Source organism: Xenopus tropicalis, chromosome 6 (genome assembly GCF_000004195.4).
Source record: "Xenopus tropicalis strain Nigerian chromosome 6, UCB_Xtro_10.0, whole genome shotgun sequence".
Taxonomy (NCBI): domain Eukaryota; kingdom Metazoa; phylum Chordata; class Amphibia; order Anura; family Pipidae; genus Xenopus; species Xenopus tropicalis.
Window position 1 is genome coordinate 130,088,257 of NC_030682.2, and position 25,329 is coordinate 130,113,585.

A 25,329-nucleotide genomic window follows, 5' to 3' on the forward strand; every position below is an offset into this window, starting at 1 on the left:
ATAGTCTCATTTTGTCACATGTAGATCAGATCATTCAAAGCAGGATCGGGTGGCCTACAGCCTTGGAAAACACATTGAAAGGCAAAGTGCATGGTATAAAGTTGCCCATACCTGAGATAATCCAGTTATCTGTGGCAAAGCCAAGGGGACAACATGACTACATTATATTTTGGGGTTGCTCAGATAGAGTAGCATTGGCCAGATGGAGCCACCCATGCAAGTTTTATCACCACAGCCTTGACAAGGCTTCCATAGACCTTTGTATCAATCATCTGTTTTGGAATGATTTCTTATAATAAACATGTTTTAGATGAATCATGTGATATATGACATCACTAACCACTGGTTATTACTGGTGATATAACTATCACTACTAAGATTTTATTTTACATGTGATTTGTGTAATATACTCTGTTCGTAATACAGATATGGGACCTGTTATCTAGAATGCTTGGGATGCTTGGGATCTTTCCGTAGTCTACTAAAAAATAGGTTGCCAAGTAAGCACCTACTGGTGGGCAGTATCGGGCTAATTTGATCGTTTGGCCCTAGGGGCTCTAGGCTTAAAATGGAGCATATGGGAGATGACCTTCCATAATTCAGAACTTTGTGGATAAGAGGTTTCCAGATAATGGATCCCATATTTGTTCAGAGTAGTAGTTCCAGTACTTAAGGCTGGGGGGCAGGGTGCAAGGGTAGGGGGCTTAACCCCAAAGCCAGTTAGGGTGGGAACATGGAAAAATGGCCATTAACTCTCCTTTCCCCCCACCCCCTGTCATGTCACAGTGCATGCACGCGCTTGGGGGGAGGTAAGGACGCAGGGACGAGGAAACTAGCCGGGTTGCCTAGGCCTGTCCCTGCACCCTGACCAAAGGTTGGATCTTTAATGGGGCCTTAAACGGAAAAAAATGTCTGTACTACAAAATACATAGGATTAGTTCTATTAATTTTGGTGACATAGGCAGGCAGAGTCAGGGTGTCCTGCTAGAGTACCATCAAAAGTCATTCCCATCATCCCTTTCATATTTCTACCATAAGACACAGAAACTACATAACATTACAATGGAACCCCCATTTAAAGTTGTTCAGTGGGCCAGAAAAAATGATGCCAAATCCAAAAAAAGGGCAATGTATTAAATTGAAAGGACAGTAAAGGAAAACTATACCCCCAGAATGAATACTTAACCAACAGATAGTTTATATCATATTAAGTGGTCTATTAAAGAATCTTGCCAGACTGAAGATATATATATATCAGTAAATATTGCCCTTTTACATCCTTTCCCTTGAACCCCCATTTAGTGATGGGCTGTGTGCTCCCTCAGGGATCAGCTGACAGGAAATAATGCAGCTCTAACTGTAACAGGAAGTAGTGTGGGAGTAAACAGCAGAACTCTGTCCATTAATTGGCTGATGGGGCCTAGCATGTACAGTATGTGTGCCTTGGCTTGTTTGTGTGCACTGTGAATCCTATGATCCCAGGAGGGGACCCTTAATTCTTAACATGGAATTTTTTTAATTTAGGATTACCCAATGGCACATACTACTAAAAAATTATGTTTTTATGAAAATGGTTTATTTAGATGAAGCAGGGTTTTACATATGAGCTTGTTTATGCAATATATTTTTATAGAGACCTACATTGTTTGAGGCTATAGTTTTCATTTAAACTGTGAGATGAAATATGCAGAGCACAGCCTACCACAACATTGGAATTATTTGGAGGAAAATGCTGCACTTGTGTGGAAATTAGAACTTTGCACACTGCACACGCTTTTGTAAATTCCCTCTATAGTTGCAGGTATTCCCCACAGCAATAAATGTATTTGAAAACAAAACAAAACAAAACCATAATATCTGTGCTTTTCCCCCCTTTTAGCAAAAGAAATTGGAAATTTGAAGACACTTGACTAGTCTTAAATTGAGAGCTGGCTAGGACTTAGTCATATCAGTGGGCCTTGGCTTAGTTCCAGAGAAGCCCTGCAACTGGAAACTCTTTTTAATGAGTATGCAGTCTTGGATAATGAAGGAACTGCTAATGCTAAGCTTGGGGAATATTCAACCTGCTTGCACTGGTGGTAAAAAGTCAATTAAAATGGCCTCCCTCTGAGGTAAGGAACACAGCTTGATGTGTCAAGCTCACCATGTGCTGAAAGCCGTGAAGCCATAGTGTACTGATCAATCAAACTCATTAGCTTTTGTGTGGTGTAATACCAATAAAATCGAAAAAGAATGTAAGGACTCTCCCAGAGGGCAAATTAGCCTAAACCTCAAGAGTCAGAATAAAAAGGCACGGTACCACGGTAGACTGAAAACTACGACACACTATATAATGAGATTAACTAGTAAGCTTATGAGAATGGAACTTTGTATGTCAAAATATACCCAAAAGCATGGACTAGATATTTGTCTATTTAAAAGAAAGTGTGTGCGCAGTATAGAAGCATTAATATCTATGAATACATGCTGCTGCATTGCTTTACCTTACTAGGTATTACAGTTAGTTAAGGTATATATAAATATTTAATATACCAAATGGATATGACTGACTAGGGGTACATGTTTGTGGAGACCTAAGGGTTAATACATGTTGGTGGAGACCTAATGGCTAATACTTCCATTAAAGCATGTGTTATAAATGAAAACACACTGAGCCCTGAAGAAGCAAGAGAGAAATATAGTGCATTAACCATATAGTGGTGCCTAATTGGTATCTGCAACTGCAGTGAGCAAAGTGCATTTCTTTTCCCATAATGCAGTAGTTTTCCCCCAGAATTGATGAGCTAGAGTTGCGCCTGCCGCAATAGTAGCGGATGCGTTCAAATAAGGACAATTGTGTTCACAATGGCGAAATGCTTCAGCCCCAATGAGTTGAGAAGAGACAATGGCAGATCAACTTCTTAATCTGGACAGACTAGCTACAGTCTACTACTACCGTATATACTCGAGTATAAGCCGATCCGAATATAAGCCGAGGTACCTAATTTTACCTAAGAAAACTGGAAAAACGTATTGACTCGAGTATAAGCCTAGGGTGGGAAATGCAGCCGCTACTGCTAAGTTTCAATAATAAAATTATTTAATAAAAGGACACTCACAAGTGCTTACATGACTACCATATTAATAAACACAAGGTATGGGCTGGAAAATGAGGCGCATCCAACATAAGATAACCACATGCAAGGTTGTACAGGTTAATATCTCATTTAATTTTTGTAGTGTCTAGGTAATGATAGTCCTGCACAGTTTTGCCCTGTTAGGATATGTTGCCATAACTGTATGTTATGCCATACCCGCTGGAGTAATAATGCTGCAGAATGCATATGCTACTGTAGCTGCAGATTGCTGCTCTGTTATTTGCACACATTGTTCTGATTCTCTGTGGCTGCAGCAAGTTGTTGTAGAGCTATAGCGTGCTACAGTTCACCTCAGAAGGTTATAGTAGCAAGAGTACCTCTTACTTGCAGGGTTAACCTTAATGTGCTCAGTCTACACACACAACTGACTTGCACCAAACGGAATAAACTCACTAGGAAGGTATAAATCAGGAATAATCTGTCATCCTTATTTTTCTAATACATCTTTCTATACAGACTGCAATTTGACTTGCCTTCCCTGCCATTTTACTGCCTTGCTTGCTTCCCTGCCATTTCACTACAATTATTTGGCTCTCTGAGCTACAGGCCCAATATGCAATCAGATTGCAATGGCCCAGTATGCCCCTCCATTTGACAGTCTATTCACAGTTCTAGTTTTAGTTGTCAAAAGCCTGTACTTACATCCACTACTGAAAAATATTTTTGTTCGATGGTTTATATGTGATTTCATTTAGTGTGCAGATGGTCACAACTGTGTTTAGCTCCCTAAAATCCAAGCATTGATCTTCTATCAGGCCTTCAAAATCTATATGGGATCTATGTAAATGGCTTCCTAACTGAAGCTCACAAGTAGAAAGGTGGGGTCCAGATGCACATGCATCAGGCCTATAATTTATCTCCAGAAGCAGTTCTAAGCAAGCACGAACAAAGGTCGCGCTGCGCGCCGAGAAAGTAAGTCTTAAATAAGTATGTCTTATGGGGTACCTGCACATCCATCGGCAAGCACGAAAGGTGACACTGGGGGGGTGCGCGCCCCGACCTTCGGTCCTGCTTGGCGCACAGCGTGACCCCCGTGTGTGCGTGCAGCGTGACCTTTGTTCGTGCTTGCCGATGGATGTGCAGGTACCCCCTAAAACAGACTTACTTTCTCGGCGCGCAGCACGACCCGCCGTGTGGGCTCGGGTGCCGCAGGGGGGAAGGGTTGAGCGTCACCTTTGTTCGTGCTTGCCGATGAATGTGCAGTTACCCCCTAAGACTGACTTATTTAAGACTTACTTTCTCGGCGAGCAGCGCAACCCGCCGTGTGCCGCAGCGCTACCTTTGTTTATGCTTTGCCGAGGGATGTGCAGGTAGGACAAGTAATCCAGCTTGCCTCGAGTATAAGCCGAGGATTGCTTTTTTAGCACATTTTGAGTGCTGGAAAACTCGGCTTATACTCGAGTATAAACGGTAGTCTATTAGTAAAAACTTTCTATGGTTAGAACTTGTAGCTGAATCCATGTATGGATTTCAGGCTTTCATTCACTCCTGCTAGCCAAACACTTTACAGCCCCAAGACTTTATAGCACTATTTACTTCAGGGGAAGCTGAGCACCTGAGGGAGGGGGACCCCCGTGAAAGCCTGTGCATCCAGACTCTCAGCAATAAATATGGCAGGACTATGTGGCCCACCTATCATTGACTGTGTGTCTCACCCTTATTAATTGATTTAGTATGCAACTGCCAAGAAAACCACATAGGAAATGTTTCTGTAAAGGGTTTTTTTTAAGACCGAAGAGGGTTCTTGGAGAGTTCTGAGAGAGCTTCTTATGTGGCTTTGTATCCCTTTGAGTCCCTTTAGAAGTGCAGTTAAGGCTGCTGTAAGATACAATTGGTGACTGAACCAATCACCTAGCCAAGTCTGCAGAGTTAGGGACAGGAGGGCTTTAAATTCTGTCCTGCCAAGCATTTAAAGGAATATACCAGGAAATCTCTACACATTAAAACTAAGAAGGGATCTGTGGCCACTACTTTTGCTGGAATAAACAAGTCAGATTATTAGTACAAATGATGGCAAAATGGGGGAATGGGGTCTAGACAGGACTCCAATGAACAAAATCTATATAAACTGCTTACCGGGACTGCCACCCATACCAATACTAATAGCTTTCCCTAATACATAAGGGATGTTTCAGGTTTCACCACTGTATCAAGAGCTTCAAAAAGCTTTATTTGTAAATCTATTACAAAATTCCATTGTTTCCACTTAGGACTCTCAGTTGTCCATCTCATAGATGTTAGGGTCTACACAGGAGGGTAGGAGGTAGTAGAAGTTACAGCTAAACAAAAGCCATCCTTATTGTCACCAATTATTGAAGTCACTGAAATACAATTATTATAAAAATATGTCAGTTCTTCACTCCCCACCCCCTTTCCTTTTATACTGGGGGCTCAAGGCTAATTCCCTTTCTGTCCTGCCATAAAACTGTCCTTAGTCTCCTGTAGTATATTTCTACTGTACTGTAAGGGGTTAATAATACTTCTGTGTCAAATTCATTTAGTACTGCTCTGGGGAAAATGAGAAAATTACTCCGGAGTTACTTTGCTGAAGCAAAAACCAGACCTACAGATGTTTGTAATAAGGAAGAGAGGGCCTGAAATATTCCTTTTATCTTCTCTTGATGCACATTTAAATAGAATGGTTACACTCTGTTTGATAAGTCTGCTCATTTGATTTCTTGCATATATCAAACAGCCTTTGGACTGGGTGCTCTGATATATCAGCACCTTTAATGTCTATGTCTACTGACTGCACAAAAGCAGATTAAATGTTTGGGCCTTGTGCATGAGTTTGCCTGCTATTAGCTGTAATGGGGAACAAGTTCTTCGTAACCAAACAGTAGAGCTGGGGAATTCTTTCCCAGGAGAACTCCCAGAATATTCAAATAAAAATTGGAGAATATTGGAATAAAAGGTTTCTTAGCTGGAGATAATAGCACTGGGCACTGTCCCACAGTTTTTAAGGACAGGGGACAGTCTATAACTTTGCCCCAAATTAAGAAAGTGTTTACTAAAAAAGAATATTATACTGACTTTTTATGGATTTAGAAAATAGTACATGTTTTGCAGAACCATTTTGCAGAGAAACATTTTTCACTTTGTGGTCTCAAAAGAAAAGTAACTCCTTCACAGAGCACCATAAGCAATTAACTATTTTGTGAGGACTTTTCCTGCAGAGGTTACAGTAAAACTGTACATTACAGCCGAACAACATAGCAGGAAGAGGTAATTGCAGTTTGAAACTCTCTTCATTGGGCTGAAAACAGTTCAACACAGGTGTAGGTAGCCCTTTTAAAATGTGCACCAATTCCACCTATCTACCATCTGCCCCATGTATTACTAAATACTCTGGTGTCCTTCCCTGATGAGATCATAGGTACAAACTGATCTATACACAGCAGAATTCCCAGTGGGAACCTGGCACCACACTGAGCATAGGAGATTAGCTATAGATGAATGTTAGGTTGGGAAACTGAGTTTGAGAACATAAAGCTGGCCATACATGGGCAGATTTTAGTTGCCTATTTGTCTCCTTCAGTCAAATTTAGCAGTTTAGCTGCCTGTGTATGGGCCACTCCAATGGGCCTACCTGACCAACATCTGGCTGAAAAACGTTCATATATTGTTTGGATGGGTTTAAAAATCTTGTTGGAGTGATGGCTGCATTGGTTTGCTGACGTGGCCCTTGTTCTTATGGCCTCTATCCCTGTCATTGGGACAAACAATCAAATCAGTCTGATACTGCCCATCATTTGGGACAAATTTGCTTGTTTGGCAACCTTGCCAGATGAGTGGATCTTTCAATGTATGGCCAGCTTAAGTAAGTGGTCTTTTAGGTGCTTTAGTTCTCCTTTAACCTATGGCTCACCAACAGGGGAGGCAGATGAAATTTGTATATGGGGAGGCTACCAATAAATGCTAATCTATCCTAAACCACCATTATTCCTTGCCTATACTCCCCAACTCCTACATTATATGACCTTCCAATTGCTCTAGCTCCAAATTTATATTAACATTTTATAAGAACAAATGTACCTAGGGGATCTTTCTAATAAAAAGCTGGTATCTTTATTGGAGATTAATTTTTTCTTGTGGTTCCCCATGTACAAGTAAGGTGTGAGGTTCTGCTTGAAGCACTGAGGACACAATGAGGAGACCCCCTCCTTCTTTATAGCCTGCCTTAATTAAATTCCCCTTCATCATACCAACCTTTACTCACCAGTACCATAAAACGGTCTGGGGACTTTGTTTCATCTATAGTGATACCCCTGTTTGATACCACAAAGAAAGAGATGCACATAAAAGGAATCCGTTTCTAAGCTAACTCTAAGAAAAGTCCATGCAACATAAATCACACTCAGGACCTAGACAGCCTATAAACAGTTAAACGTTACTTTCTAGTAAAGTGAGAAATAAGAAATGTGCTGTAATGAACAATTAAAGCCGATTCCAGAAAAATGTGTAATGGAACACTTTGCTGTGATGTGTTATGATGTGACCTGTATTTGTCTGCTTCAGATGAGCGCATGTTTCCAAGGGCATTCCACATGCCCAAGAAGTGATGAAAAGCAAATTAGAAAAATAAACCAAAACAAACATCGACCTGAAACAAGTGGGAATGCAGCTTCACGCAGATGTGTAACACTGCTGACACAAACGCAGCTAAAAGGTGGATACGTTATACTACAGACACTACAGTAACACTGCTCAGTTCCAGCAGCGCTTTCTCTCATAATAAGGGACACATTCGTGAAAATGATTCTTGAGTTTTTTATGCCAATTTTGATAATGATAAATTTGCTCTGTTTCTATAGCAACAAATCTCTGATTGCTTTAAACAGTAGCCCAGAAAATAAATGCTGCCTACCAATTGGTTGCTATGGGTTGCTAACACCAGAATAAAGTTTGTTTCAGATATTACAATGCACCATTGTCGCATAATGGGTTGAGGAAAAAAAGTCACATTTCAACTGCTAAAAAATCCCGAAATTTGATCCAAAAATCAGAACAAGGCAAAACAAACAGCCCAGAAGGTCAAATGCCAATTTATCCACTCTCAAAAATGTCTTTCTTAACTGCTTGGTCAACAACCCATCTCAGGAGAGGGAATGATCTGTTCCAGACTCCATTTATATTTCTAAAAATGCACCAGCATCTGTGAATGAGAATTCCATAACTCCATGTTGTTTTTGGAATATCTGGGTTTAAGCCCAATTCAAGCTCCAACATATGGTAGATCCCCTGATTAATCATTTATTCAAGATATCTAGGGCAGCATGTGTTCACCCCAAATCTTACCGTAATTGGCCTTAAAGTTAGGATTCCAAGACAAACTTGTCAACTGCTGAGGGCCCTCATTTGGGTCCAGGTTGTAAACTAATGTGATTAACCCGTTTCCTTTCATTGTTATATTACCAATCTAGGATATTAAACCAGAGATGCCAACCTGCATTGGAACTGATCTGGTCTCAGCCTGCCATACTCTCACCATGCCCCTGATTCTTCCCTACCATGCCCCAGTTTTAAGGATTTTAGGTGACGTTTCTATGCATTTCAGTGGAGCTTGTAAGGATTAGGCCAATTACTGATAAAGGGTAAGGGGCCTGTTACTGCAGATGACTGGGGAGTTGAGGTTAAATTAGGGTGACTCCTGAAACATGCGGATGAGTTGACATGTCTGGTAGCAAGAACTGCTTGCTAGATAGCCTCTCTATCTCATTTTCCTATGAATCTTCCCTTGCCTGGCTATTCTTCTCCCAACTTGTGGTTTGCCGGAGGCTTCCTGCATTGAAGTCTTCACTTTAATTCCAGCCTATCCTTCTGATATGTATCTTGCCCCTTCCTAAGAGAAAAAAACCTCCATCCTGGCCCTTTATAGCACCTATTGTAGCCACCAGACACCTGTGTACCACCTGCAGTGTATGGCATCACCTGCTGAGGCTATATTAGCCACCCAACCAGCTCTTGCTCTTTTCTGCCAAGGGGCATTATACTCTAGGGCAGTGGTTGTCTGCCCTTTGCAGCTGAAGCACCCCTTGGAGGTTGAACATTTCAGGGTGCCCCCCCTTACAGCATATCAATGTTAAAGGTGTATTAAAACATTGCTGTATAGGGTTGCTACCTGTTTATTTTTTACCTGGACAATACAGATTTTGGAGGGGCTGTCCTGGTCAAAACTGCCTGCCTGGTTTTCCAAATGAGGAGATCTGGACAGGACTCTCTATTAATGAAGCGACAATCACCCAATTGGGATTGTGCATCACAGCCCTGCCCCTGAAGACACAGCCCCTCCCTGCCCAGAGCCAAAAGGTTGCAACCCTATTGCTGCATCATCCAATTAGGCATAGTTCAAACTATATATAGGACAGCAATTTAATGCTCGCTCCCCAAAACCCACTCTTATTTGACCTCCATCCTAAGCTTCTAGGAGTACCTACAACAGCAAACAGACATTCTCCCCAAATCTTGCCCTACCCAGTCAAGCCCCATATCCACTGTTTTAGGCCCCCCATGGCAAGCAAGCCTCACACTTTGGCAACTACTTCTCTAGGGGTATTAAATGCCAGAGGGATTCCCTTTCACTTTTCTCTTACATGATCTATAGAGACAAAATGCTGGCACAATGCAAGGCAACATAAAAGACTTCAGCCTGGTAGAAGATAGGTAATGCAATCAATTTGCTCTTTATTATTCTATTAATAGAGGCAGTATTATATAATTTTTTCCTGTAAAGTAAAACTAATTTCATCTAAGCATTTATTTAGTACCACAAGTCTTTGGATAATATTTAATAATAAAATGAACACCATTTATACTCTATTATATGTATAGTAAGTAATCTCTAGATGGCGCTATGAACCTGAACATGTAACACAACCTAGAGCATTCCGCTATTTTGCTATATTTTGTTTGTTATTGTCCTAATCATTATACAAATAATCCATTTATTGAGGTTTGTTTTTTGCATTATGGGACAAAAAGGAATCAAGATCGATAATCTTGATTTGAAAATATAAAGGAAGATTAAAGTAAAGGGAAACTACAATTAAAGAAAGTAACATAAAAATTTAATTTTGAATATAATTCCAAGTAAAGAGGAATGGTTAAAAGAAAGCTTCCCTTTATAGTCACTTTTGTACATGTATGAGGACCTATAATTTTGCAAGGGCCGTGGCAGAAGGGGAGATTAGTCGCCTGCAACAAATCTCCCTTGTCGCGGGTGACTAATCTCCTCGATATGCCATCCCACCGACTTGAATGTAAATCGCTGGTTGGATGGCATATAAGGCGCCGTGATTTCCCGAAATTGTGAAAGTTGCCTTGAGAGGAGGCGCCACATATGCCATCCCACCGACGATTTACATTCAAGTCTGCCACGGCCCTAAAGGTTCTTTCCTTTCTCTTACAAAGCAACAGTTCTCTCCTGCTTTATGGCTGATATTCTAGCTATCAACAGACTAGAAAGACCAAAATGATTCAGGATCCTGAGGATAGATAAGATAAAACCTGAGCATAAATAATATGGATACATGAATGGATGTCACTGCAGCCGGCAGTGAGACCCTGGAATCACTCCCAGCTTGAAAGTGGCGGCAACACTAGGGTTCCCTTAAATCAATAGGTGCGCTTCTGTTTAATTTGGAAAGGGAGGCGGGACAGATGCAATGGTGCTGAACACAACTATAAGTTACAGCATTGTAGCATTTGTGGCTACAAATAGGGTCCGACTGGGGTGTCTGAGGCCCCCCGGGGCTGCCACCGCAAGGTAGCCAACTGTCCAGTTTTGACCCGGACAGCATGGTTTTCAGAAGGGCTTTCCGGGTCAAAACCTCCTGCCTGCTTTTCCAAATTAGAAAAACCGGCAGGACTCACCTGATCACCACATCATAGCCACGCATCCATGGCTATATCTTAGTTGGGATCAAGTACAAGGTACTGTTTTATTATTACAGAGAAAAGGGAATCATTTAACCATTAAATAAACCCAATAGGACTGTTCTGCCCCCAATAAGGGGTAATTATATCTTAGTTGGGATCAAGTACAGGTACTGTTTTATTATTACAGAGAAAAGGGAATCATTTAACCATTAAATAAACCCAATAGGGCTGTTCTGCCCCCAATAAGGGGTAATTATATCTTAGTTGGGATCAAGTACAAGGTACTGTTTTATTACAGAGAAAAATTTAAAATGTGAATAATTTAATTAAAATGGAGTCTATGGGAGATGCGCTTCCCAAAATTTTGAATTTTCTGGATTATGGGTTTTTGGTTAACACATCCTATACCTATACTGACTTCTTGTTATTAAAGATAAAAAGAAAATCATTAAACATAGTAAGTGTGCTTTATTTCAATAGGATTGTGTGGGAAACAACATATTTCAGAGTTTTCTGGATGACAGAACTAGGGGTAGACACTTGCCTTGGGTGCAAGGGTGGTGGGGCAAGGTGGTTTGAACGGCTTGGCTTGCCTCTGCCTGTACTGCTGCTCGGCTGGCTGGGAGAGGGACTTCTCTAAAATCCATTAATAACATGCCTTCCAGACTTGTGACTGGAGCTGTCAGCCTTCCCTACCACATGTCTGGGAAGCTTTCTGGACATCTCCTGGCCACAGAAGATTTGAAAAATAACCCTTTCATTGCATGTGCATCTATAATCAGCTGTATATAAAGATATATATATATATATATATACATATATATACATATGAAATGAATTTATAATAAGAGCTCAGGGAGTCTTGGGACTTGCCCAACAATACAAGGATTTAACACAGGAATAGAAACAGTAAGCTTGTGTTAGAAACCAGAACCACTTGTCCTGCCAGCTTTGTATTGCGCTTCAAGCCTCCGGAAGAGCCACAAACTCATGGGGCCAGATGGCAACATTAAATCCAAGTAATGGCTTCTAGCATTGTATTGTATTGTATGGAGGAGTGTGCGTGTGTATATGAAATGCAGATATATAATGAATGGGTGTAGCATCATTTTATATTCCCAGGCATATTAGTGCTTAAACATAAAGCAGAGAGCCGTTCAATGGAAAAACTTTTCTTGCCCATAGTTAGAAGGAATTTCTCCTCTATGTCTATTTATAGGATACAGAGAGATTTGTGGGTGAATTTAGTGCTGCTTATATGGAGTTACATAAATTTCAAGTTCTAGATGACATGGTGGATTGTGGCAGTGTGCATTTTCCCACTGTGGGAAATCCCTATTTTCACGCTATTAGTACATACTTTTAATAACTAGAGCGATCATCACATTCTGTAAATCTCAGGGCCCTAGTAAAAAAACTCCTAATCACAGCCATGGCATTTAATGTTCTTTTAAACCTTCCACTGAGGATCCTTCTCTTCTTCTTCTTCTTCTTCATCTCCAGCTTCCTACTTTCACAGAGATATTAAATTCCTGAGGTCTTGGAATGCCCTCCTCTTGTGACCACTATGACCTCTATTTAAGTTGACATTTCTCATGTGAACCTAGTGTACAGCCTCCTCCTATGAGTGATGCCAGGGTGCCAAGGGTTATACTATTCCTATGGTGATTCAGATGGTGGATGTGAGAATTCTAACAGCATCTCCATGAGAATGCAAGTAGAATGAAGTCTGAAGAGCTGGAAGAAAGTCTCTTCCATTCTCATTTTCAGTATTAGCTTGAGTTTGTGCCTTGCCTTTCATCAGCCAGAGAGAGAATTAAAACAGACTGATCATTAATGTGACTAGTGGTCAGATATGACTACACATGCCCACATCTAAGGTAGAGCTAAATATGCTGTAGTTGGGGAAGGACTAGATGCTATGCATACTTTCACCTTGGGAAAGTCTGTTATCCCTCCTTCCTTAATTTAACAGCCTGTAGAGATGTCTTCAGAGGTCCACAAAGGGTTGGGCTGCTACCATTCTGGAAACTAAATACAGGCCTTCCTACCTCTGTTATGGTTTTCCCTGTTTATAACATGAGCATTAAGTTAGTTTGTCGTGGCAGTGTGAAACTGGGGAGTGCATGGCCAACTGGGGCTTCTGCCTCAGGTGCCCATGCACCCCCCAATGTCCCCCACCGACTTCATGCACCCCCCCCGCAGGAGCCCCCACCACTATCCGACCCCCTCCCCCAAGCGCAAGTACCTGCAGCGCATTGGAGGAGGGAGACCGGTGGATCAGTGAAACACCCTGCTGGGATCAAGTATGGAGACCAGGGTTTTTCCCGATACTCCGTTGGCCCAGTCTGACCCTGTGTGGTGGCTACATGAAAATAGGGTTGCTTGCACCATGCCCTGCAGTTTGGCTCTGTGGGGTCTTGGGCAGGCAAATGAAAACATGTGGACCTGCCCTAGGCCCCGTAAAGCACAGTTGGTTGTGGGAGGAGCACAAACAAGAGACAGTAGGCAAGATGGTGACTGCATGGTAAGATAGCAACACTAACCCAAACTGCAGCCCTTCAGGGGATACAAATAATCAAAGTCAAAGTTTTTTCAATGTAACATAGGAATAAAACATTTCAAGGCTAAAGTTCCATAAATAAAGTCTAGCATTAGCAGAGTGGGGCAGATAACATGTTCATAGACTCACAGACATAGACAGATGGTGCTAAGGTGTAAGCTCTTGGGAGCCCATATTTTATTGCATTGGTTGATATTTTTTAAGAAGGTATTTCTTAAGTTGATATTCTTGAAACATTATGCCTTAAAGCAGTGCTGTCCAACTGGCGGCCCGCGGCCCCCCTCTGTGTGGCCCCCCACCTGTCTGGCTGCTTTGATGGCTTACTCTTGTGTAAGCTTTAAATGGTATCAGTACTGTGATTAACTGCCCCCCCTGCATGGTTCTCACCTCAGATTCAGGCCTTATTGTTTAAATATGTAATCCCCTGTGTTGTTCACACCTTTTAATCTCTGCATTGTTCACCCCCTGCAGTGTTCACACCTCAGGCTCAGGCTGTAATCATCCCCATTGTTCCCCTGTTCACACCTCAGGAGCAGTAGAAACCCACAAATAATCCCTGCATACTACAAAAAGAACATATACTGAGGTGGTACTTCAATTAAAAAGTTTTTTAATATATAGTTATTGTGCAGACTGTAGGAGCAGTGCCAGCATTGTGTCACTGTAGGCTGCCTGTGTGTGCCATACAAGCAGAGTATGGCACACACAGGCAGGGTAGGGAAGGCAGAGTATGGCACACACAGGCCAAGTTTGGCACAAACCAGCCAAGAATGGCACACACAGTGAAAGTATGGCACACGCAGGCAGGGTAGGGAAGGCAGAGTATGGCACACACAAAGGCAGGGTAGGGCAGGCAGAGTATGGCACACAGGCAGGGTAGGGCAGGCAGAGTATGGCAGGTTTTTGCTGTACTACAACCATTAATATGGGTATGGTCATGTGATAACATGGGTGTGGTTTCAAGTGGGTGCGGTTTCAAAAAGGGGAGTGGTCAAAACTGGCTTCCATTATCGGCCCTCCACCACATAGGTCGGAAAAATTCCGGCCCTCGGTACAACAGAAGTTGGACAGCACTGCCTTAAAGAATAGGAAATTTAGACCTTTTGTGAATCTGGGCCATAGCCTCCTGGTGCCTCACTATATCTCAGAGCCTCATTATCCCTACATAGAGCCCATTATGCTACCAAAAGTGCCCAACTCACAATATTTCTTCAGAATGCGGGAACAGCATGCTTACACAGTGTACGTGCATGAAAATGTATTCCCCCCAAAGCCTACATACAACTTTGAAAGCCTTGCCACAATGTGGGGGCATATGAGTATGATTTCCAGTTCAAAGTTTACATCTATGGATATTTCCTCCTGGAATGGGGCAGCACCTCACTCAAAGTAGAAGGCTTTTATTCTGAAGACTCCCTGCCAATTATGGCTGGAGAGGCTAAATGCATGTGGTGGATGTGCACTGGTTGTAAGGATATCCCTGCCGACCACAGGCATTTTAATCTAAATAAAGGAGCTGGTGATTATCTCTCCAGTGTTTACACAGGGAAATACTTAAATTGGAGGTTCCTTGTGGGCATGATGAAAGGACTGGGAAACTCCAGTATAATCAGACAATCAGTTCCATAAAGGGCCAGTAACACAATAAAATGAAAGGGTTTTGTAGCCCTTTAAATATAATGTACCATTACCATAAACTGGCAAAAAGTGTTCTTCAGAAGTTTTTATACAGTGCTGATAAATAAGCTACTTTAAAGCCATGGGGGCGCATTTACCTCTGGTACAGGCAGCACAAAAATGCACTCGTCCCAAACACTGAGGGCCCTTTTTATTATGCTGAGTAAAAAAACAATTTTTATGGGTTTTTCCTTCTGGTGGAACTTTCGTAAAATAACGCTGTTCAGATGGTGAAATTTGCCATTTATTTTACACAATTTTTTCAACAAATTCTATCTTACACAGCATATAAATAGGCCCCAAAATAGGTGACCCATGCAAATCCCAGGGGGGCGAGGCAAGGTGATGAGCCTTATACTGTTTAGGGTTCAGTGGATTTAGTACTTAGGAACACACAGGGCATTTTCTCTGCCAGTATATTTTATCTGGAAGAGCAGAACCCACTTTTGCTCCTGCTACCACCCATTCACTGAAATAAGAAGTCAGACTGGTGCTGCTTTTCCACCCAGAAATGCTCACTCACAGAGTGCTTGTGGTAAGTATAGGGCTCTCTGGGGCACAGAGCATGGCACAAGGGTGCAGAGAACAGGAGTTGCACCAGGTACAACCACTGTATGAATTTTGAAATTTTCCACCAGTTAGCATAGTGCATTTCTTACATTGCTCTGTAATGTTCACCAAAGAATTACCACCAGTGATGCCAGTGTGTTAATCCAATGATGCCACAGGGGCTGCCCGTCCCACCATACACTTCTCCTCCCCAGCCAAATAAGCAGAACAAAGTAGCAGTTATGGACATAATTCTTGGAATTGGATACATAAGTCCTGTCCATAATTTTCAACACAGGAGACACTTTATCATGCAAGGACATTATTGACTATTTTATGATTTCTGCTTTCTTTCAACAGTTTGGGAAAGGCCATTTCATATTTCAGCAGGATAATAACCCCATGCACAAAGTAAGGTCTGTACGGAATTGGTTGCAGAGATGGGAGTGGAAGAACTTGACTGACCTGCAAGGTCCCTGACCTCAACCAAACTGAACACTTGTAGGATAAACTGGAACCATGACCAGGACTGATCCCAACTAGTAACTAGTGGAAAGCCTTCCCTGAAGAGTAGAGGGTAAGGGCTGTTTAAGAAGCAAAGAGAGGTCCAACTTCGTATTAATAGCCTTGGTTTTGAGATGTTGGGCATTCAGGGGCCCACATAGTTTCCTTGAATGCAGCCCCCTAGCAACATACAAATAAAATCAATTTAAAAACCAAGATCTTAGGAAGTTTATGACTTGAATACAGAACATTGACTGCAATGAAAGCTCCTGGCCCTGCTCTCAGAGTGTTAAACACGCAGCTGTGAAGCAGTGGCCTCCGTATTACACAAGTCACTTAAAGGACATGAAAGTGATTAATTCCCGCTAAACCCAGCTGCTTGTGCAACACGCAGATTGTAAACATTTTGTCAGCCTGCACATTTTACAGACAATGTTTAAGGAAACATTAGCTTGTTAACACACCTAGTTAAGTAAGCTCTGCCTTTGCTATGGCAATATTTACAGTATGGAAGCCACACAGAGTTTAATCTGATGGACTTAGTGATAACAAATTAATATGTGCTTAAACCATTCATTAAAGAGCGAAAATCCCACAGGCAGCTGAGAACCCGTGCATCCCATCTGTCTAACATGGGCTTCTCTCTCTCTATGTATCTGGTAGCAAGGCTTTCCTTCAGAATGTAAACAAGCAAGCACTGTAATGTTTCTCTTTCAAGCCACTGTTTGTGTTCCATATAACGGATAGTTTTCATAATGCTTTTCCAACATCAACATTCTGAACCTGGTGCTCTTTGGCCCCTTTGCTAAATGGCTGTGTTATCATTAGTCCTTGGAAGAAGTGAATGTCATCACTAAAAAAAAAATGGAGGGGCTTATAGCAAGAACATAAATATCTGGTAGAAAGTAATGGTGCACTCAGGGATACAATACAGACTCTTGGCTCAGATGAAGACAGGATCTTTCCATGTTAAAATGGCCACACACAGGCTGATTTTTGGGTTTTACAACTGATCGGCCCACCAAAGGCGTTCTAGCAAAAGGTCCAATGCCAGATTCGGTGCAGGCCCCTCTTTATTTGTATGGTATAACACCTATGTAACATGGACAAGCAGATAGCGGCACAGGTCGAGTGCAAAAGCTAGGTAAGGAGAAAGAAAACAAACAAAAAGGAAAGATAAATGGTGGATATCATATCTGTACTCTAAGATTACTTACTGCAAGTTGATTAAAATAGGAAAGGACAATTATCATTAATAGAATAGAAAAGAGCACTGATGATAAAAAAAAATGCAGTTCAAATAAATCTACCCTATATTTATTTGTCTATAATTTTGCAGCTATTTTTGCAGCAAAGGATATTGAACTAGGATACCATGTACAACCTTATATCTGCCATGTGTTGATTTATAAACCCATACCCATACCCATTGGGCAGCTGCTTTGGGGGAAAAGATGGCTAGAGGGTTGGAGGAGGTTTTAAACTAGGAGTGGGGGGGGGAGGGTGCAGCGGGTAATTCTGTGGTAGACAGGATAGATGAGGTAGTGGGCATAGTAAGGGAAAATGGGGGAGCAGACTTGCTTCGGGATACTGATAATGGCAGGGAGGCCCATAAGTTGTTTACACGTCATTCTCACACTGGTACCAGTATTAAATGTATGTTTACCAATGCAAGGAGTCTGACTGGTAAAATGGGAGAGCTGGAGGTACTGGCACTGGAGTGGAAAGATTGGCATTGCTGAAACTTGGTTGAATGAGTCTCATGACTGGGCAGTTAATATTGGGGGGTATACATTGTTTCGGAGGGACAGGGGCAATAGAAAAGGAGGAGGAGTGTGTCTGTTCATTAAGCAGGAATTAAAAGCAAATATTAAAGAGGAAGTGATGGGGGGAACAGAGCTTCTCACAGATAGTAAAGAATCTACCAAACTAATTGTAGGGGTATGCTATAGACCCCCTAATGTAAGTGAGGAGGAGGAGGCTCAGCTCCTGTTGCAAATAGAAAAGGCTTCTAGTTTGGGGCAAGTGATAATAATTACCCTGATATTGACTGGGGCAATAGTACTGCCAGGACAGTAAATGGGAACAAGTTTATAAACTTGCTGCATGACAACTTTATGGCACAGGTTGTTGAGGAGCCAACCAGAAACCATGCTATATTGGATCTAGTGATCTCTAATGACCCAGAACGTATAGCAAATGTGCAAGTGGTTGAACCCCTGGGTAATAGTGATCATAATGTTATTTCATTTGATGTTTGGTGCAGGAAACAAATTTACACTGGGGCAACAAAGACAATGCATTTTAGGAAGGCAAATTTTAGCTCAGGGCATAGATTGGGGCAGCGCTTCAGGGCATAGATTGGGGCATTAGGTTTTCTGTTAAAAACACAGAGCAGAAATGGTTGTCATTTAAAATGATATTAAATCATTACTGTTCTCAATTTATTCCATTAATAAGAAAAAGTAGAAGTGTTAAGAATCACCCTATGTGGCTTAACTCTGAGGTAAAGAAGTTAATAGGGGAAAAAAGGAAAGCTTTTAAGAAATATAAGTCAGAGGGGACAGTAGCTGCGTTTAATGAATATAAACACTATAACAAGTGTTGTAAAACAGCAATCCGGAAGGCAAAGATAGAAAATGAGGAGCGCATCGCGGCCGAGGCCAAGACTAACCCCAAAAAGTTTTTTAAGTATATTAATAGTAAAAAGATGCAGGTTGAGGGTGTGGCCCCATTGAGTTATAATAACAATATGGTTACAGCGGATACAGAAAAGGCAGATGTGCTTAACCAGTTCTTTTCTTCTGTGTATACAGTAGAGGAGCCAGAGGGCCAAGTCCCACCCAATAGCTGCACTATTGCCTCAGCTCCAACTAAAGGGTTACACAAGATAAATGTAAACAAGGCACCTGGGCCAGATGGAATACACCCTCGGGTACTGAGAGAGCTAGGGGCAGAATTACAGTGGCCATTGTTTCTGATATTCTCAGACTCTCTTTCATCAGGTATGGTACCTAGGGATTGGAAGAAGGCGAATGTCATTCCTATATTTAAAAAGGGAGTAAGATCTCAGCCTGGCAATTAATTTAGGCCAAAGCATTTGATACCGTTCCCCACAAACGACTGCTTTCTAAACTAAGGTCTACTGGTCTTAGTGAAGTCGTTTGCACATGGATAGAAAACTGGCTACAGGATCGGGTGCAGAGGGTGGTTGTTAATGGTACATTCTCTACTTGGAGTAAGGTTCTCAGTGGGGTCCCTCAGGGTTCTGTACTGGGTCCACTTTTGTTTAACTTGTTCATAAATGACTTAGGGGAGGGTATTATGAGTAATGTATCAGTGTTTGCAGATGACACAAAACTCTGCAGACCAGTCAATTCTATACAGGATGTTGCATCCTTGCAGCAGGATCTTGACCTACTGGCAATCTGGGCGGCTAAGTGGCAGATGAGATTTAATGTGGATAAATGTAAGGTCATGCACCTGGGATGTAAAAATATGCAAGCCCCGTATACCCTTAATGGGACTGCACTAGGCAAATCCATAATGGAGAAGGACCTTGGAGTCCTTGTAGATAATAAACTTGGCTGTAGCAAGCAATTCCAGGCAGCAGCTGCAAGGGCAAACAAGGTTTTGTGCTGTATTAAAAGGGGTATAGATTCACGGGAGGAGGGGGTTATTCTTCCCCTTTACAGAGCACTGGTAAGGCCCCATCTAGAATATGCTGTTCAGTTCTGGTCTGGACATGATTGAGTTAGAGAGGGTCCAGAGAAGGGCAACTAAGCTGGTAAAGGGTAGAGAGGGTCCAGAGAAGGGCAACTAAGCTGGTAAAGGGTATGGAAAGTCTCAGTTATAAAGAAAGACTGGCCAAGTTGGGTCTGTTTACACTGGAGAAGAGGCGCTTAATAGGTGACATGATAACTATGTATAAGTATATAATAACCTCTCTAATGTTTTATTTACCAGTAGGTCCTTCCAACGGACACGAGGGCACCCACTCCGTTTAGAAGAAGGGAGGTTCAGTTTAAATATTCGGAAAGGATTTTTTACTGTGAGAGCTGTGAAGTTGTGGAATTCCCTCCCTGAATCAGTCGTACTGGCTGATACATTATATAGCTTTAAGAAGGGGCTGGATGGATTCTTAGCAAGTGAGGGAATACAGGGGTATGGGAGATAGCTCTCAGTACAAGTGAGGGAATACAGGGGTAGGGGGGATAGCTCTCAGTACAAGTGAGGGAATACAGGGGTATGGGAGATAGCTCTCAGTACAAGTGAGGGAATACAGGGGTATGGGAGATAGCTCTCAGTACAAGTGAGGGAATACAGGGTTATAGGAGATAGCTCTCAGTACAAGTGAGGGAATACAGGGGTAGGGGAGATAGCTCTCAGTACAAGTGAGGGAATACAGGGGTAGGGGAGATAGCTCTCAGTACAAGTGAGGGAATACAGGGTTATAGGAGATAGCTCTCAGTACAAGTGAGGGAATACAGGGTTATAGGAGATAGCTCTCAGTACAAGTGAGGGAATACAGGGGTAGGGGAGATAGCTCTCAATACAAGTGAGGGAATACAGGGGTATGGGAGATAGCTCTCAGTACAAGTGAGGGAATACAGGGTTAGGGGAGATAGCTCTCAGTACAAGTGAGGGAATACAGGGTTATGGGAGATAGCTCTCAGTACAAGTGAGGGAATACAGGGTTATGGGAGATAGCTCTCAGTACAAGTGAGGGAATACAGGGGTAGGGGAGATAGCTCTCAGTACAAGTGAGGGAATACAGGGGTAGGGGAGATAGCTCTCAGTACAAGTGAGGGAATACAGGGGTATGGGAGATAGCTCTCAGTACAAGTGAGGGAATACAGGGTTATGGGAGATCCAGGGACTGGTCCGATTGCTATCTTGGAGTCAGGAAGGAATTTTTTCCCCTCTGCGGCAAATTAGAGAGGCTTCAGATGGGGTTCCTCTGGATCAACTAGAAGTTAGGCAGGTTATATATAGGCATTATGGTTGAACGTGATGGACGTATGTCTTTTTTCAACCCAACTTACTATGTTACTATGTTACTATGTTACCTAGGCAGTGCAGTATTAACGTACTGTATGTTCCATTCTAAGTGCCATTTATTATATTTTACCACACCAAATCAGAATAAGCTCCAAACGCAGGCATACTCTAGATCAGGGGTCTCCAACCTTTCCTAAGCTGGCCATACACGGGCAGATCCGCTCGCTTGACGGTGTCGCCAAGCGAACGGATCTTCACCCGATATCCCCACCTACGGGTGGGCGATACCGGAGTGGCATGTAGGCGAATTCGATCGTTTGGCCCTGGGGTCAAACGATCGAATTCTAGTCCCGGCAATGGGGCAGTCGGTTCGGGGACCGCATCAACGAACCGATGCGGTCCCCGATCCGACTGGATTTTCTAACCTGGCCGACTAATATCTGCCCAATTTCAGGCCAGATATGGTTGGCCAAGCCCCTCGGTTCTGCCCCTACATGGCCCGATAAGCTGCTGAATCGGTCCAAGGGACCGATATCGGCAGCTATAATCAGCCGGTTAATGGGGACCTTTACTCGTGTGCCACAGTCAAATGTAAAAAGACTTGGAGAGCAAAACAAGCACCATAAAAGTTCATGGAGGTGCCAAATAAGGGCTAAGATTGACTATTAGGCAGCCTCTATGCACACAGCTTACAGGGGGGCTTTATTTGGTAGTAAACCTTGTTTTTATTCAACAAAAACTTGTCACCAAGTCAGGAATTCAAAAATAACTACCTGGTTTGTGGGCACTGAGAGCAACATCCAAGGGGTTGGGGAGCAACACCAGCCACTGGTTGGGGATCACTGCTCTAGATCATAACTTTCCAGGCATAGGTCTATTGGCTAGACATGGCTCCATTTGATTTTTAGGGCCTCCAGCCTGCTCAACCTGTGATAGATCTCTGCTATCAAGGTTGGCAAACCGCTTTAAAAAGTCTTTCCAGAGGCAACAATGCACAGTATATTTATTCAAAAATACCTGTAGCTTATATTTGCAGGACTTTTGGGGACAGGTATGTAAGTCTTCATTGAGCTCAACTGAGTATCAATAAGATGGCTGAACCCATCAGACATTATAGCACACTCACTGCAAAAGAGTCACTCTTTCTTTAAAGAAAGGATTTTATTTCTAATAAATAACTGAAATGAATCGCTGTGGTTCTAACAAGCACCTCCCTGCTTGGATCCGTTATCTTGGGAAAGATTTCTCCCAACCAAAACATTGATCCTAAAGGTTGATCCTCCTTTGGGATGGATTTAGTAGTGATACAGCCACATGAAAATTGTGCCTGCCATTCTGCAGAATATTGTGCTAAAATGCAAAACCCAAGGGTATTTTTTGTTGCACTTTTTGGCTAATTTTAAATAACTGCTAAAAATACACAAGGAAATGATCAATGCACATTTCCAAGCCCTATCTGTAAGCGTGCATGTCCTACACTAAGCCACTTAAGTAAATGCACCCCACATTTTATGCTAGAAAATGTATGCCAAACTCCACGATGCCAATACCACACCCCCTGTTCTGTCTGAACCCCTGCCAAATTAGGTATGTTCCATCCCTATTCCACCTGAATAAGGGCAATTGGGAACCCAGGAATACAAAGGAACTCATTAGTTATGCTGCTGTAATTGTAAAGCCATCCAGTATCTCATTGGTTGCAGGCAGATCCAGAGTAAACAAAAGTGTCCAGACATGGCCAAAACCCAGTGTAGGAAGGGAAAGTTACATGAATCAGCATGAAAAGCTGGAAGGCCATAGTATAATATGACCTACTTTTATCTAAGTTTTTCCCTTTTAGGGGCCATTAGGGTGAAGACAAACTGAGCTAAGTAGTAGCAGCTACTTTTCATGGTTATTAAGCAAGAAAATACAATGCCATAGATAACACTGAGAATTGCTTCTGCTACAAGACATGTAAAGACAATTATCAGTAAATGATCAGGATTGTCTATTTTAGTAGCCATGACAAGTAGCTGCTACTAGTAGCTCCATGTGTTTTCACCCTTATGATACAAGGGTTCCATGGCAAATGCCCATGCTAGACTAGTCTAGTTCTGTACTGGGATTCAAAATAGGCCCTGGCATCTCAAATACACAAAGGCCAAAATAGCCTCCCATTAGTTCACTAAATAGCGACTGTCTATGGCATCTTACAACAGCCCTTCAGGCAGTTGTCAGAATCCACAGATTACCAGGCCGGACCTGTAGGCTACCCATAAACTGGCCCTGGTTGTAGAGTTGTACTGCACTGGGGAAATCTATGCTAAGAAATAAACCTCCCCAGGGCATACAGAATATTGCTCTTGGCAACAGCTTTTAAAATAACCGGTCAAGTTGTTAATAATTTTCTGGAGCGTCCTGCGGCTGGCTGGCATCAATCCAAGTGAGCAGAGAGGTGGAAGCGAGGAGTTATTCTTAGCACTCCCTGCAGCCCGCTGCTCGGTACATGCTGTTTGTGATCCTGCGGTGTATGACATGGCCCACGCCTGCCCCTCAACTGTTGTGCACACCTGTATACACAGGTGCTCATAAATAATCAGGAGTTTATCAAATGAAATATGATAAAGAAGCAGCGGGGGCAAGAACAGCTTTGAAACTGGAGTGGAAGGAGTAAGACCCACCCTTAAAACTGCAGGGGGCAGTGTATGTGTTAAGAGATATACCAAGGAAAGCACCAGTGTATGCCAACCACAGTAAACACAGCCACCCTAGAAGAACAATCATGAAGAAAGAAGTAATCTAAAACATAACCTTGATTAAATTATTTAAAAAAGCATAACATTTAAAAATGTTAAAAATATATCCATCATCTACCCAGTGGCAGTGATGAAAGATATTGCCTTAAAATCCACATTATAGGTGGCCCATTCAGAATTAAAATTACCAGTGTGCCAAAACAGCCAAAGTGCCCATTAAGGTGGCTGCCATATTCCCCCATAATTAGTATCCATGCTTGCCAGGAATGCAGCCTCAGAACACCCAAGCCCTCCCTATGTCTGGCACAGCGGAACACAGGTTCATCAGGGAAATAAGTCCCGTCCCCAATTCAGGATGGCAGTTCTTTAAGACTAGCATTGCTCCCATGTAGCATACATCCCCAGTAGCCCTGACAACTGAATAGCATAGAGGATACTGTATAGCAGTGGTGCCCAACCAGTGGCTCTGGGGCAACATGTTGCTCAGCACCCCTTTGATGTTGCTCCCAATGGCCTCAAAGTAGGTGCCCATTTTTACATTTCAGGCTTGGAGGCAAGTTTTGGAAGCCCAGAGACACAGTTTTACTCCAGCAGGGCCTCCTGACAGCTAGCAGTCCTCATGGGGCTACCAAATAGCCAATCACAGCCCTTATTTGGCATACCCCATTTTTCATACATGTGTGGCTCACCAACACATTTTATATTTGAGTGTGGTTCATGAATAAAAAATGTTGGGGATCCCTACTGTATAGCAATGGTACCTGTGGGTCTGGCCTCTTCAGTCAGGCCCTGGAAACAGTGTGTACTGTATGTGAAGTGGATAGCTCAGCTGGAAGTCTTAATTACACTTATAACACTGTTAAGGCCTGTTTAGCTAAACATATTTTTAAAGACAATAAACAAGCAAGGCCTGATGCCACCTTGACCCTCACCAAGATACCAGTTTTTACTTATGATACCTACAAAAAGCCTGCTCCACTAACACAATGATGGAGAGTTTAACCTACCGTTAGTTAATTTGTGGTAGTGCCAGGTACTGATCCGGAATATCCCTCTAAAGGTTAATACTTGAACAAAAGAAAAGAATTCAGTAGCACTCCAGTGATTGCTTAGTGAAATACTTTATTTAGCTCATATACATATGCACAAAGGGTATCGGTTTGGGGCCCTCCGGGCTTGATAATGGGCCTGGAGGGGCCCGAAATATTGCCCTTTGTGCGTAAGTATAAGGGCTGAATAAAGCCACCTATTTAACTATGCAATCACTGGAGTGCTACTGGTT